Source organism: Coregonus clupeaformis, chromosome 15, assembly GCF_020615455.1.
Source record: "Coregonus clupeaformis isolate EN_2021a chromosome 15, ASM2061545v1, whole genome shotgun sequence".
Classification (NCBI taxonomy): domain Eukaryota; kingdom Metazoa; phylum Chordata; class Actinopteri; order Salmoniformes; family Salmonidae; genus Coregonus; species Coregonus clupeaformis.
In genome coordinates this window covers 50,812,433-50,825,527 of record NC_059206.1, presented here as the reverse complement: position 1 = coordinate 50,825,527, position 13,095 = coordinate 50,812,433, and the positions used below count along the sequence as shown (strand labels likewise).

General features: G+C 40.7%; 1 long non-coding RNA gene across 1 annotated transcript; it reads right to left on the bottom strand.

The window, feature by feature from the left end:
* Positions 1–10,828: 10,828 nt before the first annotated feature.
* LOC121583409 lies at positions 10,829–12,644 on the bottom strand. The gene is made up of 4 exons (XR_006003519.2): positions 12,542–12,644; positions 12,239–12,433; positions 11,635–12,082; positions 10,829–11,516 (listed from the first exon to the last, which is right to left on the bottom strand). It is a non-coding gene; the product is annotated as an uncharacterized LOC121583409 (long non-coding RNA).
* Positions 12,645–13,095: the final 451 nt, after the last annotated feature.

Here is a 13,095-nt window from a genome sequence, read left to right as displayed (position 1 = left end):
TGCTCCTCCCCAGTTATAGAATATAAACTGCTGCAATGGCCTCTGTTTGGGTAAGTAACTAGATACCGTATGTCACCATGTTCTGTGATGGAAATAACAATCTTACAAAATGTTTTAGATGGTAAATGTTGCAAGTTCTGTATTCACATCTGTCACTTCTCTACCTGACCTGGCATGCATTGGCTGACTGCTGCTCTGTTTTGTCAATAATGATCCTCTGATGGTAGGATTGTACATTTCCTTTTCAGGATAACTTGGATCTCCTTTTGGATTCACCTTCCTCTTTGACAGTAATGGTAGGCCTACTAAGTTATACTTTTAATTCAACCACGGGCTAACTACCTTAATGTAATTATAAACTAGTTTGCTTTAAACTAGTTTCTTGAAATGTTTTTCTGTTTCTCAATCTACCGACTGAGGAACCATTAAAGAGAAAGCAGGATTCAAAGCAGCAGAACATGTGGTTGCTCTAAGGCCATTGAGGGAATCGGTAGGAATGTCAATCAATCCACCACACTCTCTTGAAGCTCTCCACTGTACTCTCCCACATACTAACCAAGAAAGGACTACTTTATTGCCACATGATAGGAATTTTCACTTTGATTGGAATGTTCACTCCCTTTCAGTTTTTGTAAACATTCTGTGTGTGTTTGTGTATGTGTGTGTGTGTGTTTGTGTGTGAGTGTGTGTGTGTGCGTGCGTGCGTGTGTGTGTGTGTGTGCATGCAAGTGTGTGCGTGTAAACCCTGGTTGAAGTTCTAACTGTGAGCAATGCCCAGCGTCAGTTCATCTGTAAAGCCTACCAGAAAACTACCAGCAGGGTAGTGCTCTACCTCCCTAAATACTAACTTAATAGATTTTCCAGCATAAAGAAAAACAAAATAGCTTCCCCAGATATTGGATTTGTCCATATCTGAACTAAGGAAATGAACATGTATATAACATCTGATATAATATAGTCTAGTATTATGAAACCCTGTGGCCTTGTTGATAACTCACGGCCTTTGACCTTCCAGATGTTAGTTGATGACCTGTAGGGGGACACCCATGGGGACTTTGAGGGTAATGGTCAGTCGATGACCAGGATAATGGTCAGTCGCTCAGAGATGGACATGCTGGACATCAGGGCAGAGTTCAAAAATATGTTTGGTTGTTCTCTCTACTCCCCTATCGAGGTAAGTGTAGCCGGCTTCTTGTGACATAGGTGCATAGAAATTGAACCCATGAAAATGTTTACCTTAGTTTGTACATCTTCATCGTTTTGACCAATGAAATAACTATGTTGATTTATATTATTGACCTTTAAATTTGGCATGAATTAGAATGAATTTGTATCCAACCCAACCTTTCTATCCTGTGATTTATCATTTGGTCAGCCAATCTGATTTACATGCGATTGCGATTTTGGGCCTTTTTGTGTGGCATTTTTTGGCATTTCTATTTCTTCCTTGCCTGGTCAGTCTGAAGTGTCCAGTAACTATGTTAACACTCTGGAGATCATCTGTGGAGGAGATGCCGATTAACTCCACCCCCTGCCTGAGGAAATTGCTAACCCCAGCTCCAGTGGGAGGAGCTACCTACAGGAACATCTCTGCTAAGCAATGCTGCTCACATCACCTCCCAGTCCGACCTGCTTCACCTGCTGAAGCCCCAAGCCTGCTTATGCCTCCAAATAGCTGCTTACCCATGCTACATATGTACAAGCCAATGCATGCTAGTGCCTAAGAAGTACTAGCTCTCTCTCTCTCTGCAATATGAGACATGCTGTTACAGTATATGAAGTGCTGCTTCACTCCCATGCCATCAGAATGACTCTATTTCTCTTGCTGCATTAATGGACCATTTCCCAGGCACGGAACTCGGGTCTGGATCAATAAGTCCTTTAAATAAGATCTGTGAAGATACAATATACTCAGTCAGTCATCATATAACCTGCCCATGTAAAAGTCCTCTTGATCGCTCTGTGTTCAGTTGCAGTCGGATATGGTGGGAAGCCATGGAGAAGCTCTGTGGTGAATTACGACTGACACGAGTCCACTCTTGTCTACGCAGCAGAGAAGACCCTTTCACCGAAGGATCATAACAATGTGAAGGCTGCAGTTTACTGCACATGTTAGATTGTGTCTATAATAACTCACCGTGTTACCCTGAGAATCATGGATATGTTTGTTGTTTCAATGTTCACAAAGTGTTACATTGGGATGCATTTGGATCATGTAATGTGTTTGTTCAGCCAGCCTAGACACTCCAGGATTCTTTAGCCAGAATCATTTATTGAGATTTTTCTGATACATTGAATGCCAACATTACAGAGTCCTGAATGAATTTCATTAGGACAAACCTGCATTGGTAGTATTCCCCAAATTATTAAAGGTCCAAAGACGGAAGGTATAATCTTCGTAAAGGATATCATAGGTAGGACTGGTGGAGTTATGTCGCACACGCAGCTAACAAAAACATATGGAAATGTCTGCTCTACCCAAAATTACAACCAAATAATTCCAGCATTACCGCAAAAATGGAAGAGGAAAGTGGAAGGGGGAAAAAGTAAGGAACTTGACTGTCGGCCCTGCATTAAAGAACATAACTGGTTAAAGATAATTGTGATAAATAAAAAAGTATACCAGATTAATTTAAGGACCAAAGGATTGACAGCCGTCCCATATAGATTGCAAAATAGTTGGGAAGAGATTTTTGACGTACCGATTCCATGGCATAGTGTTTATGATACGCAAAACGACGCCGGATTCAAAACTTTAAATTATTATATGAAATTCTTGCTACCAATAGAATGTTATTTATATGGGGGATACAATCTTCCCAGCGCTGCAGATTTTGCTGCCCATTTGTAGCTTGTTTTTGGACACAGGTCCAGGAATGGCTAAAGGATTGCAAAATTTACCTGCAGCTAACCCTGCAGATAGCACTACTGGGTGATCTGAAAAGTCATAGTCAATCGATCAATAATAAAATAATACTTTTAGCAAAACTGTTTATTTTCAATTTACAATCTGTAGAAACAATGAGAATAGAAGGGTTCAGAACTTCTGTAAAACATCACAGTACAGTTGAAAAATATATGGCAAATAGAAATCCAATATGGATGGTGTTAAGCGATAGATGGGTGGTGTTGAATGGAGTTGAAGGATGGGACTAATTACAACTAACAACAACAAGATAACTAATGTAAAGCATACTGTGTCCATGATAAGTATATAGGTTATAGGTTGAGAGCTTTTGTGAAAGAGCACAGTTAGAAATATATGGCATATAGAAGCAAACCGGATGGACATCATGAAAATGATCAGAGAGGTTGAGGGTAGAGGAAGTTCAGGAGTAAAAACAAACAAAATAGAACTATTGTAAAATTGACTGTTTCCATAAAATGTATATAGTATGTATAAGCTGGAAGTAGAGGCCTAAGCATTGTTGTTCACTAGTTTACTCCAATTAGGGAAGGGATGGTGTGGTTGGAAAGTAATAAAGGGAAATATATATATTTTTAAAGGATATGTATGTATATGTATTTATATGTATGTATGTGTATATGTATGCGTATGTATGTATATGTATATAAATAAATAAATAAATATATATATATATATATATATATTAGCGAGTAAAAAACAACATATGGGGGATTGGAAGTGATGCAGACAATTACATTGATGGAAGTTGCAATCTATCTGCAATATTAAAGCTGATCTACCCCCTAAAAAAAAAGAAGAAAGAAAAAAAGACGGAAGGTATTTTATCTGTTTTAGAATGAAGAGTAGTATTAAAACGTTCGACTAACAGTTGATTGTAATGTGGTCTTTTATCCAGTAGGTGGCAACGAAGCATCATATAATCTGTAGAATACTAGCATAGGCTGTTCAAGTATCGGGGATTCAGTTAAAGGTCCAATGCAGCCGTTTTTATCTCAATATCAAATAATTTCTGGGTAACAATGAAGTACCTTACTGTGATTGTTTTAAATTAAAATGGCCAAAAAGAAATAAAAACGGCTTATTAGCAATGAGCAATTTCTCAAGCAAGAATTTTACTAGGACTGTCTGGGAGTGGTCTGAGTGGGGAGGGGAAAACTGTAAACTAGCTGTTATTGGCAGAGAGGTTTGGAACTCTCTTCCTTATTGGTCTATTAACTAATTTACCACCTGTTGATGTCACCAGGCAGGCCAAACGCCATCCCATCAAAACAGGCTGAAATTTCAGGCAGTCTTTTTAAACAGCTTTTACACTAAAAGAACATTTTCATAATTTTCAAAATTTCAAACACCTTCCTAATATTGAATTGCACCCCCTTTTGCCCTCAGAACAGCCTCAATTTGTCGGGGCATGGACTCTACAAGGTGTCGAAAGTGTTCCACAGTGATGCTGGCCCATGTTAACTCCAATGCTTCCCACAGTTGTGTCAAGTTGGCTGGATGTCCTTTGGGTGGTGGACCATTCTTGATACATACAGGAAACCGTTAAGGGTGAAAAACACAGCAGCCTTGCAGTTCTTGACACACTCAAACTGGTGCGCCTGGCACCTACTACCGTACCCCGTTCAAAGGCACTTAAATATTTTGTCTTGATCATTCACCCTCTGAATGGCACACATACACAATCCATGTCTCAAGGCTTAAAAATCAATTTTTAAACCTGTCTCCTACCCACTACAATGATTGAAGTGTGTTTAACAGGTGACATCAATAAGGGATTATAGCTTTCACCTAGTCAGTCTATGTCATGGAAAGAGATGTTTTGTACACGCAGTATATAAAACACAGGAAAATCACATTTTTGATTGCACTGGGCCTTTAACCAATTTTATGTCCAGTGTTCTTGTAAAGAGGTTTTACAAAAAAGACTTGCATTGGATTTGCAAGCAAAAACCCACAGTTCTGAATCAGATGTGAAAGTTATCATTGAATCTCTCTCTTGTAATACAAAGCCCTATAATCTCCAAAACAATGCAGGCTCCAATTTAGTTGACATGTAATGGGGTGATTAACCAGTGAAAGCTGTTTAGCCCAATTCTCTGATATAATTTGTGATTGGTGTTTTACATGGCTGGAATTTTTAATCTCTGTCTGCACCTGAAAATAAAGACAATGTGTCAAGTAAGACTAAGCTTGAGGTCTCAAAAAGATCCTCTGATAAATCCTCCTAATGCGGTTCTACAATGTCTTGCCAAAAGACTGTTGTGAAGAGAGATGATCTCTGTCATTATCTCAGGCAAAACTGTGTAATCTTGAGATTTGTTGTCTGTGCTGGGACTATCTAACTCTAACCATTTCTTTCAAAATTCTAATGAGTGTCTCTAAGAAATGAACAATGGCTGTAGATTATAATCCTTCAATTTGCACTGGCAGGTCAGAGATTACAACAGATTGTAGAATCGGATTAGAGAAAATATCATCCTCATATGCCAAAACTATACCTTCGTATAAGACATTTGATGGCATGGAGAAGACAAGATGGTCTCTTGTTAACTGTGAGGAGGAAGGCATTTTCAAGTGAAAGTAAATTATCTGAGAGTAATCTCTTGTGGACAGACTTTGAGCATCTGACCAAATTACGCGTGATTAATCTGAGGCAAATGTCAAATTTTTTCTCTTGACATGAATTCAACAACGATATTCCTTTATGCATTCTTTATTCATTTAGAATAATCAAAAGAAAGACATGCCATATTACATATACATTAAAATGATGCCCCTTTAGTATAAAAACACCAGCATTCAAAAGTAAAGGTCCATCAATCAGGCAAAAAATTAATAAACAAATGTTGAACAACAAACCAAAGACATACATTATAGCAACCAGATAAAATAACACATTGAAATAATGAAATTAAAGGCATACTTGAAATAAAAGGCATACTTAAAACAAAAGTTAATAAAAAATAAGGCAAACAAACACTCAGAGGACTAGGAGTATTTGCTTAAATATCATACACCCCCCAAAAATGCTAACCTCCCCTGTTATTGGTAATGGTGAGAGGTTAGCACATCATTGAAAATGGGGTCGCGAGTGAAACAATGAAATAAAACAATCGTGCTTGTTTCATAGAACCGGGGGTTACGTCAGTAACCTCCGCTAGCTGCTAGATGCGGTTGTAATAAACAGAGCGGTTTCTGTTTTCTTTCTACAAATGTTGCTATATCTTTTGAATGGTTTAAGTTAAGTTTCCCTCTATAATGCCCACAAGCCGAGCAGGACTCATTAGAACAGAGTGGGCAAGACCAGGCACTAAATCAGACTGGGGGGAAAAGAACATCATCAATGATGAGACAGATCATACAAAATTATCACCTGATGATCTTCTGAACTTCCCAATAAGTTAGTCCCCTGTAGCTCAGTTGGTAGCTTGCAACACCAGGGTTGTGGGTTCGTTTCCCACGGGGGGCCAGTATGAAAATGTATGCACTCACCTAACTGTAAGTTGCTCTGGATAAGAGCGTCTGCTAAATTACTAAAATGTAAAAATGTTTGTGATGCATTTTAGTCACTTCAAACCATACTTCCTTCAAAAAGTAAACATTGGCCGTTGATTACATCTAACCCCTGGGTTAGCATGTCTTGGGGGTATGATATTTGTGCCTCTAACTTTTTCACTCATAATTTTTCATGATTCACTCAAGATTATCTGTAATCATGGTAGCTTCCACATTAATGTAGAAGTGTTTAGAAACATATTAAATTTTATTTACAATAAAAGTAACTCCAAAATGACACAATACGCTATTTACCATTCATTTCTATTGGACACAAAATAATCTGAAACACAACTAAAACAAACTGCAAATGCATCCAACAAATTTGAAGAGTCACAAGCTTGATGCAGTCATTGTGTGCTAGGAAGATGGGACCAAATACTAAACTGTTGACTACTTTAATACACATAAGTGAATTTGTCCAAATACTTTTGGTTCCCTAAAATGGGGGGACTACGTACAAAAGGTGCTGCAATTTCACCCGATATGGATGAATATACCCTCAAATTAAAACTGACAGGCTGCACTTTAACCTCATAGTCATTGTATCATTTCAAATCCAAAGTGCTGGAATACAGAGCCAAAACAACAAAACATGTGTCACTGTTCAAATACTTTTGGACCTCACAGTATTTCATTTGGTGTATGTATAGTTAGTTCAATTTCTCTAAACTGTTCATTAATCATTATGAAAGGGAGGTCAGTTGACCACTAATACTACAAGTAACCCCACCCTACTACCCCATTAAGTTTGTTCCAGAGGCAATAACACATAAAACAAAAATCCTAAATAACACACACAGTTCAAGTATTGTAGAATACAGTGAGATAAATCTACTCAGTCAAAAATAATTGATCACAGAGGCTTCTTTTTTGTCCAGTTTCCATAGGATATTCTAGATAGATAGATTGCACATAAACCTTGTAAGGTCCCATGTGCTCAAGGCAGCATTTTCGAGAAGTACTGAACAATAATATGAACGCAACATGTTTCATGAGCTAAAATAAAACATCCCAGAAATGTTCCATACGCACAAAAAGCTTATTTCTCACAAATCTTGTGCACAAATTTGTTTAAATCCCTGTTAATGAGCATTTCTACTTTGCCAAGATAATCCATCCACCTGACAGGTGTGGCATATCAAGAAGCTGATTAAACAGCATGATCATCACATAGGTGTACCTTGTGCTGGGGACAATAAAATGCCACTCTAAAATGTGCAGTTTTGTCACACAACACAATGCCACAGATGTCTCAAGTTTTGAGGGAGCGTGCAATTGGCATGCTGACGGCAGGAATGTCCATCAGAGCTGTTGCCAGAGAATTGAATGTTCATGTCTCTACCATAAGCCGCCTCCAACATCATTTTAAATAATTTGGCAGTACATCCAACCTGCCTCACAACCTCAGACCACGTGTAACCACGCCAGCCCAGGACCCCATCCGGCTTCTTCACCTGTGGGTTCATCTGAGACCAGCCACCCTGACAGCTGATGTAACTGAGGAGTATTTCTGTCTGTAATAAAGCCATTTTGTGGGGAAAAACTCATTCTGATTGGCTGGGCCTGGCTGCCCAGTGGGTGGGCCTATGCCCTCCCAGGCCCACCCATGGTTGCGCCCCTGCCCAGTCATGTAAAATCAATAGATTAGAGCCTAATTTATTTATTTCAATTGACAGATTTCCTTATATGAACTGTAAGTCAGTAAAATCGTTGAAATTGTTGCATGTTGTGTTTATATTTTTCTTCAGTATATTTCACAGCATGACATTGTAACATTCAAACAGTGGCTTAAATGCAAAAAAAATCGTATTCTTTTGTCAAACCACTCACCCCTGTCAGCATTCGACCCTGATTCTTATACCCAGAAGGGTACATGTGTTAACCAATAGGAGTCAATTTTGGTTTGTCCCAATCTATTATAATCTGTAAACATCAAAACCTTCATTTTCACTTTTGTTTGGATAGTAAATCAATAAAATAGCCTAATTTAATATGTATAGTATGTATAAGCTGGAAGTAGAGGCCTAAGCATTGTTGTTGACTAGTTTACTCCAATTAGGGAAGGGGTGGTGGGGTTGGAAAGTAATAAAGGGAAATATATATATTTTTAAAGGATATGTATATATATGTACAGTGAGGGAAAAAATTATTTGATCCCCTGCTGATTTTGTACGTTTGCACACTGACAAAGACATGATCAGTCTATAATTTTAATGGTAGGTTTATTTGAACAGTGAGAGACAGAATAACAACAAAAAAATCCAGAAAAACGCATGTCAAAAATGTTATAAATTGATTTGCATTTTAATGAGGGAAATAATTATTTGACCCCTCTGCAAAACATGACTTAGTACTTGGTGGCAAAACCCTTGTTGGCAATCACAGAGGTCAGACGTTTCTTGTAGTTGGCCACCAGGTTTGCACACATCTCAGGAGGAATTTTGTTCCACTCCTCTTTGCAGATCTTCTCCAAGTCATTAAGGTTTCGAGGCTGACGTTTAGCAACTCGAACCTTCAGCTCCCTCCACAGATTTTCTATGGGATTAAGGTCTGGAGACTGGCTAGGCCACTCCAGGACCTTAATATGCTTCTTCTTGAGCCACTCCTTTGTTGCCTTGGCCGTGTGTTTTGGGTTATTGTCATGCTGGAATACCCATCCACGACCCATTTTCAATGCCCTGGCTGAGGGAAGGAGGTTCTCACCCAAGATTTGACGGTACATGGCCCCGTCCATCGTCCCTTTGATGCGGTGAAGTTGTCCTGTCCCCTTAGTAGAAAAACACCCCCAAAGCATAATGTTTCCACCTCCATGTTTGACGGTGGGGATGGTGTTCTTGGGGTCATAGGCAGCACTCCTCCTCCTCCAAACACAGCGAGTTGAGTTGATGCCAAAGAGCTCGATTTTGGTCTCATCTGACCACAACACTTTCACCCATTTCTCCTCTGTATCATTCAGATGTTCATTGGCAAACTTCAGACGGCCCTGTATATGTGCTTTCTTCAGCAGGGGGACCTTGCGGGCGTCCTTCACGGCGTAGTCCTTCACGGCGTAGTGTGTTACCAATTGTTTTCTTGGTGACTATGGTCCCAGCTGCCGTGAGATCATTGACAAGATCCTCCCGTTCTGGGCGGATTCCTCACCGTTCTCATGATCATTGCAACTCCACGAGGTGAGATCTTGCATGGAGCCCCAGGCCGAGGGAGATTGACAGTTATTTTGTGTTTCTTCCATTTGCGAATAATCGCATCAACTGTTGTCACCTTCTCACCAAGCTGCTTGGCGATGGTCTTGTAGCCCATTCCAGCCTTGTGTAGGTCTACAATCTTGTCCCTGACATCCTTGGAGAGCTCTTTGGTCTTGGCCATGGTGGAGAGTTTGGAATCTGATTGATTGATTGCTTCTGTGGACAGGTGTCTTTTATACAGGTAACAAGCTGAGATTAGGAGCACTCCCTTTAAGAGTGTGCTCCTAATCTCAGCTCGTTACCTGTATAAAAGACACCTGGGAGCCAGAAATCTTTCTGATTGAGAGGGGGTCAAATACTTATTTCCCTCATTAAAATGCAAATAAATGTATAAACATTTTTACATGCGTTTTTCTGGTTTTTTTGTTGTTATTCTGTCTCTCACTGTTCAAATAAACCTACCATTAAAATTATAGACTGATAATTTCTTTGTCAGTGGGCAAACGTACAAAATCAGCAGGGGATCAAATACTTTTTTCCCTCACTGTATATGTATATGTATATGTATGTATATGTATGTATGTATATGTACATATATTTGCGAGAAAAAAACATATGGGGGATTGGAAGTGATGCAGACAATTACATTGATGGAAGTTAACCTCCCCTGTTATTGGTAATAACAGGGGAGGTTATTATTACATTGATGGAAGTTAACCCTCCCCCCAAATAGCCTAATTGAAGATACAGAATTGGACAAACGTGAGCATACTCGCCAATTGTTTGAAATCAGTGGACCTAATAAGAATTTAAAATATGCACACAGTGAAATACAATTGTTTATACAATGTAGCATTTAAAGACTGACATTAATTGGTCAAAATGTAATTAAAGCATTCAGCTAAGGGCATTTTGTGCTCAGAATGAATTAAGGGGGAGAATACAGATGGTGCTGCTTTGGGGAAAACTGTGTGCTGTATGTAATGGCAATGTCTTTAAGTGCTTCAAACTATTTGTATAATGTTTATACAAAGTGGGAAAACCTATAACTAAAATAAATGAAACAAATGTAAATACAAAATCAAAGTGCATTAAATCAAAATAACATAAATAAAAAGGGAAGGGAGAAGGGAAGGGAGGGGAGAAGGGAATTAAAGGGCCAGTGTCTGGAGCTTGCTTTTTGGCCTGACTGTTGTGGCACTTTCCTCACAATACCAGTTCCCAAAGTACTGTTGATGGGTGGGGAGTTTTCAGTGGTTGTGACATTTGCTGCACAAGACCACATCTGCCTTCTTGTTGTAATTCCTGCAGAAAGTACCTGCCTGCTTCCTTTTTAGCTTCCTCTTCCTGTAAAGCACAGGTTGTGGTTGGATGAGCTGTTGTCATGCTCTGAGTGGATAAGGGACCTAAAACAAAGGTGACTTGAGCAGCAGGAATAGAGGGATGAGTGGGGGAGCGGTACTATCGGTGGAAAACGTAGGCTGCGCTTAGGGGAGAGCTGGGCGGATTGGCCGTATGGCAAGGAGAGGTAGCACTGATGTTCCAGGCACAGATGGTACTGCTGCCTGTGGTGGAGCAGTACCATCTGTGTTTCAGGGACTCGTCCCTCATCTGCTGCTGGTACTGTGGCAGGTAGGCCATCGCTCGGGGCTGTTCTTCTCCTTTTGATCTGGGCTGCTCCAACAGTTATTGGAGGCATAGTAAAATAATAGGGATAGCCAGTTTCCAAAGGCCGTTTTTGATTGGCCGAAGGGAGCCTTTCTGGTTCTGCCATTGGTGGATCTGGTGCAGAGATGCCCTGTTCCATCCCACTCTTCTCCTGTGCTTTAAGATGCTTGCTGTACCTTCAATAGAAAAAGACAATATTAGTGCTCTGGAAAGAACTCCAGTGTGTGCAATATTTGGCATCCATTCTATACAAAAGTGACATTTATATATCAAATCAACACAACTCAAGCATACCATTGTGTTAACGTGGCATGGCTGAGGACTGGCAGCATTAGGTCAGTCTCCTGCATCACCCTGGCGTTGTTGACGATACACCCTCTGATGTTATTATAGCCATGTCCTATGAGAGTCCACCGGTTCAGCCTGACTCCATCAACTCACTTGGGATGGGGATTCATCGTGCACAATTTAGTGACGACTGCCTCAACATACCTGTTACAGTCAGGCCACTGTACTGGAGTGATGTCTCAAATTAATTAGGAGTGGAGGACAGGGGACTGACTGATGCAGCTGTGGACTGGATGCTGATAGAGGGGGTGGGAGTAGGACGAAAGGTGCCAACAAGAGGCAGGGCTGTCTCCAGCACTGGAAGTGTCAGGTCCTGAAATTCCACAAGCTCCACAAAGCCCTCATCATCCCAAACCTGTCTGATCGAAGAGGTACTCCAAACCTATCAGCACCCCTAAAGAAAAAACCCACAACATAAATATATGAGAATACACCGGACTGAGTATGGAATAATTCTATAATAACATTTCACAAAGATAAATGTGTTGCTGTTTGTATTAAATATAAAAGCTGCATTATATTAATGACATAAAAATCATATTGCTATTACCAGTGTATTTGCGTGTAAGCAACCATATTCTTTCCAAGCACCTTCTCCCCGAGAGTGTTGGCAGTGTGGCAAAGGATGCCACTGTAGGAGTGTGGCTCCTTCCTGTCACTTGTAGCTGCAACAGCAATGTCCTGATTCCACCGCGCCAATCCATCAACCAGGTACGTCTGATAGAAGGTATCACTGGCTAGGGTACTTAAAATATCAATTCACAGGGTTGGTACATTCGAATACAACCACCAGTTAAAACAGAGACAACAGTAATTGTACATTAAAAGTTAATTGTTTTGATTGTGTTTTTACCTGGGATGAATCGGTTCAGGTGAAGATGGAAGCATTCTAGTGACGTGGAACCTCTGGCAGATCTGTATGTGGGCAGGGGAAGTCCTCCCTTAATGCTGATGCCAGTCTGGTTATATAACTGGCCACCCTCTGGATCCCTAACTCTACACAGAATTTGCGATCTACAAAATTCCCAGCTGCGCCTGAATTTACTAGCGCCTTATGCTGGGAACGAGCTGCAACCTGTGGAAAACAAACAGGTATGGTTATGTGTACGACAGAAAGCTCTGGGTAAGTGGGGCGCCTACTCACCTGGGAGGACTCCCCAATGTGTGGCCTGCCTTCTCTTCCACCAGGAGACCCTCCCCAGCACCTAGCCGCGGTGTGCCCTCCACGGCCACAGTTGGTGCAGGGGACGGCCCCCCTCGGGCTCCTTCTCCTCCGTTCTCTAGCGCCAGCACCTCCGAGCTCCATAGGGCTCGGCTCGGAGGTGCTGGAGGGTGGAATGGGCGACCCCCACCCGGGACGCCCGCGGGTGGCGAGCAGGGTGTCCAGCCGAATGGCCATGTCAACCA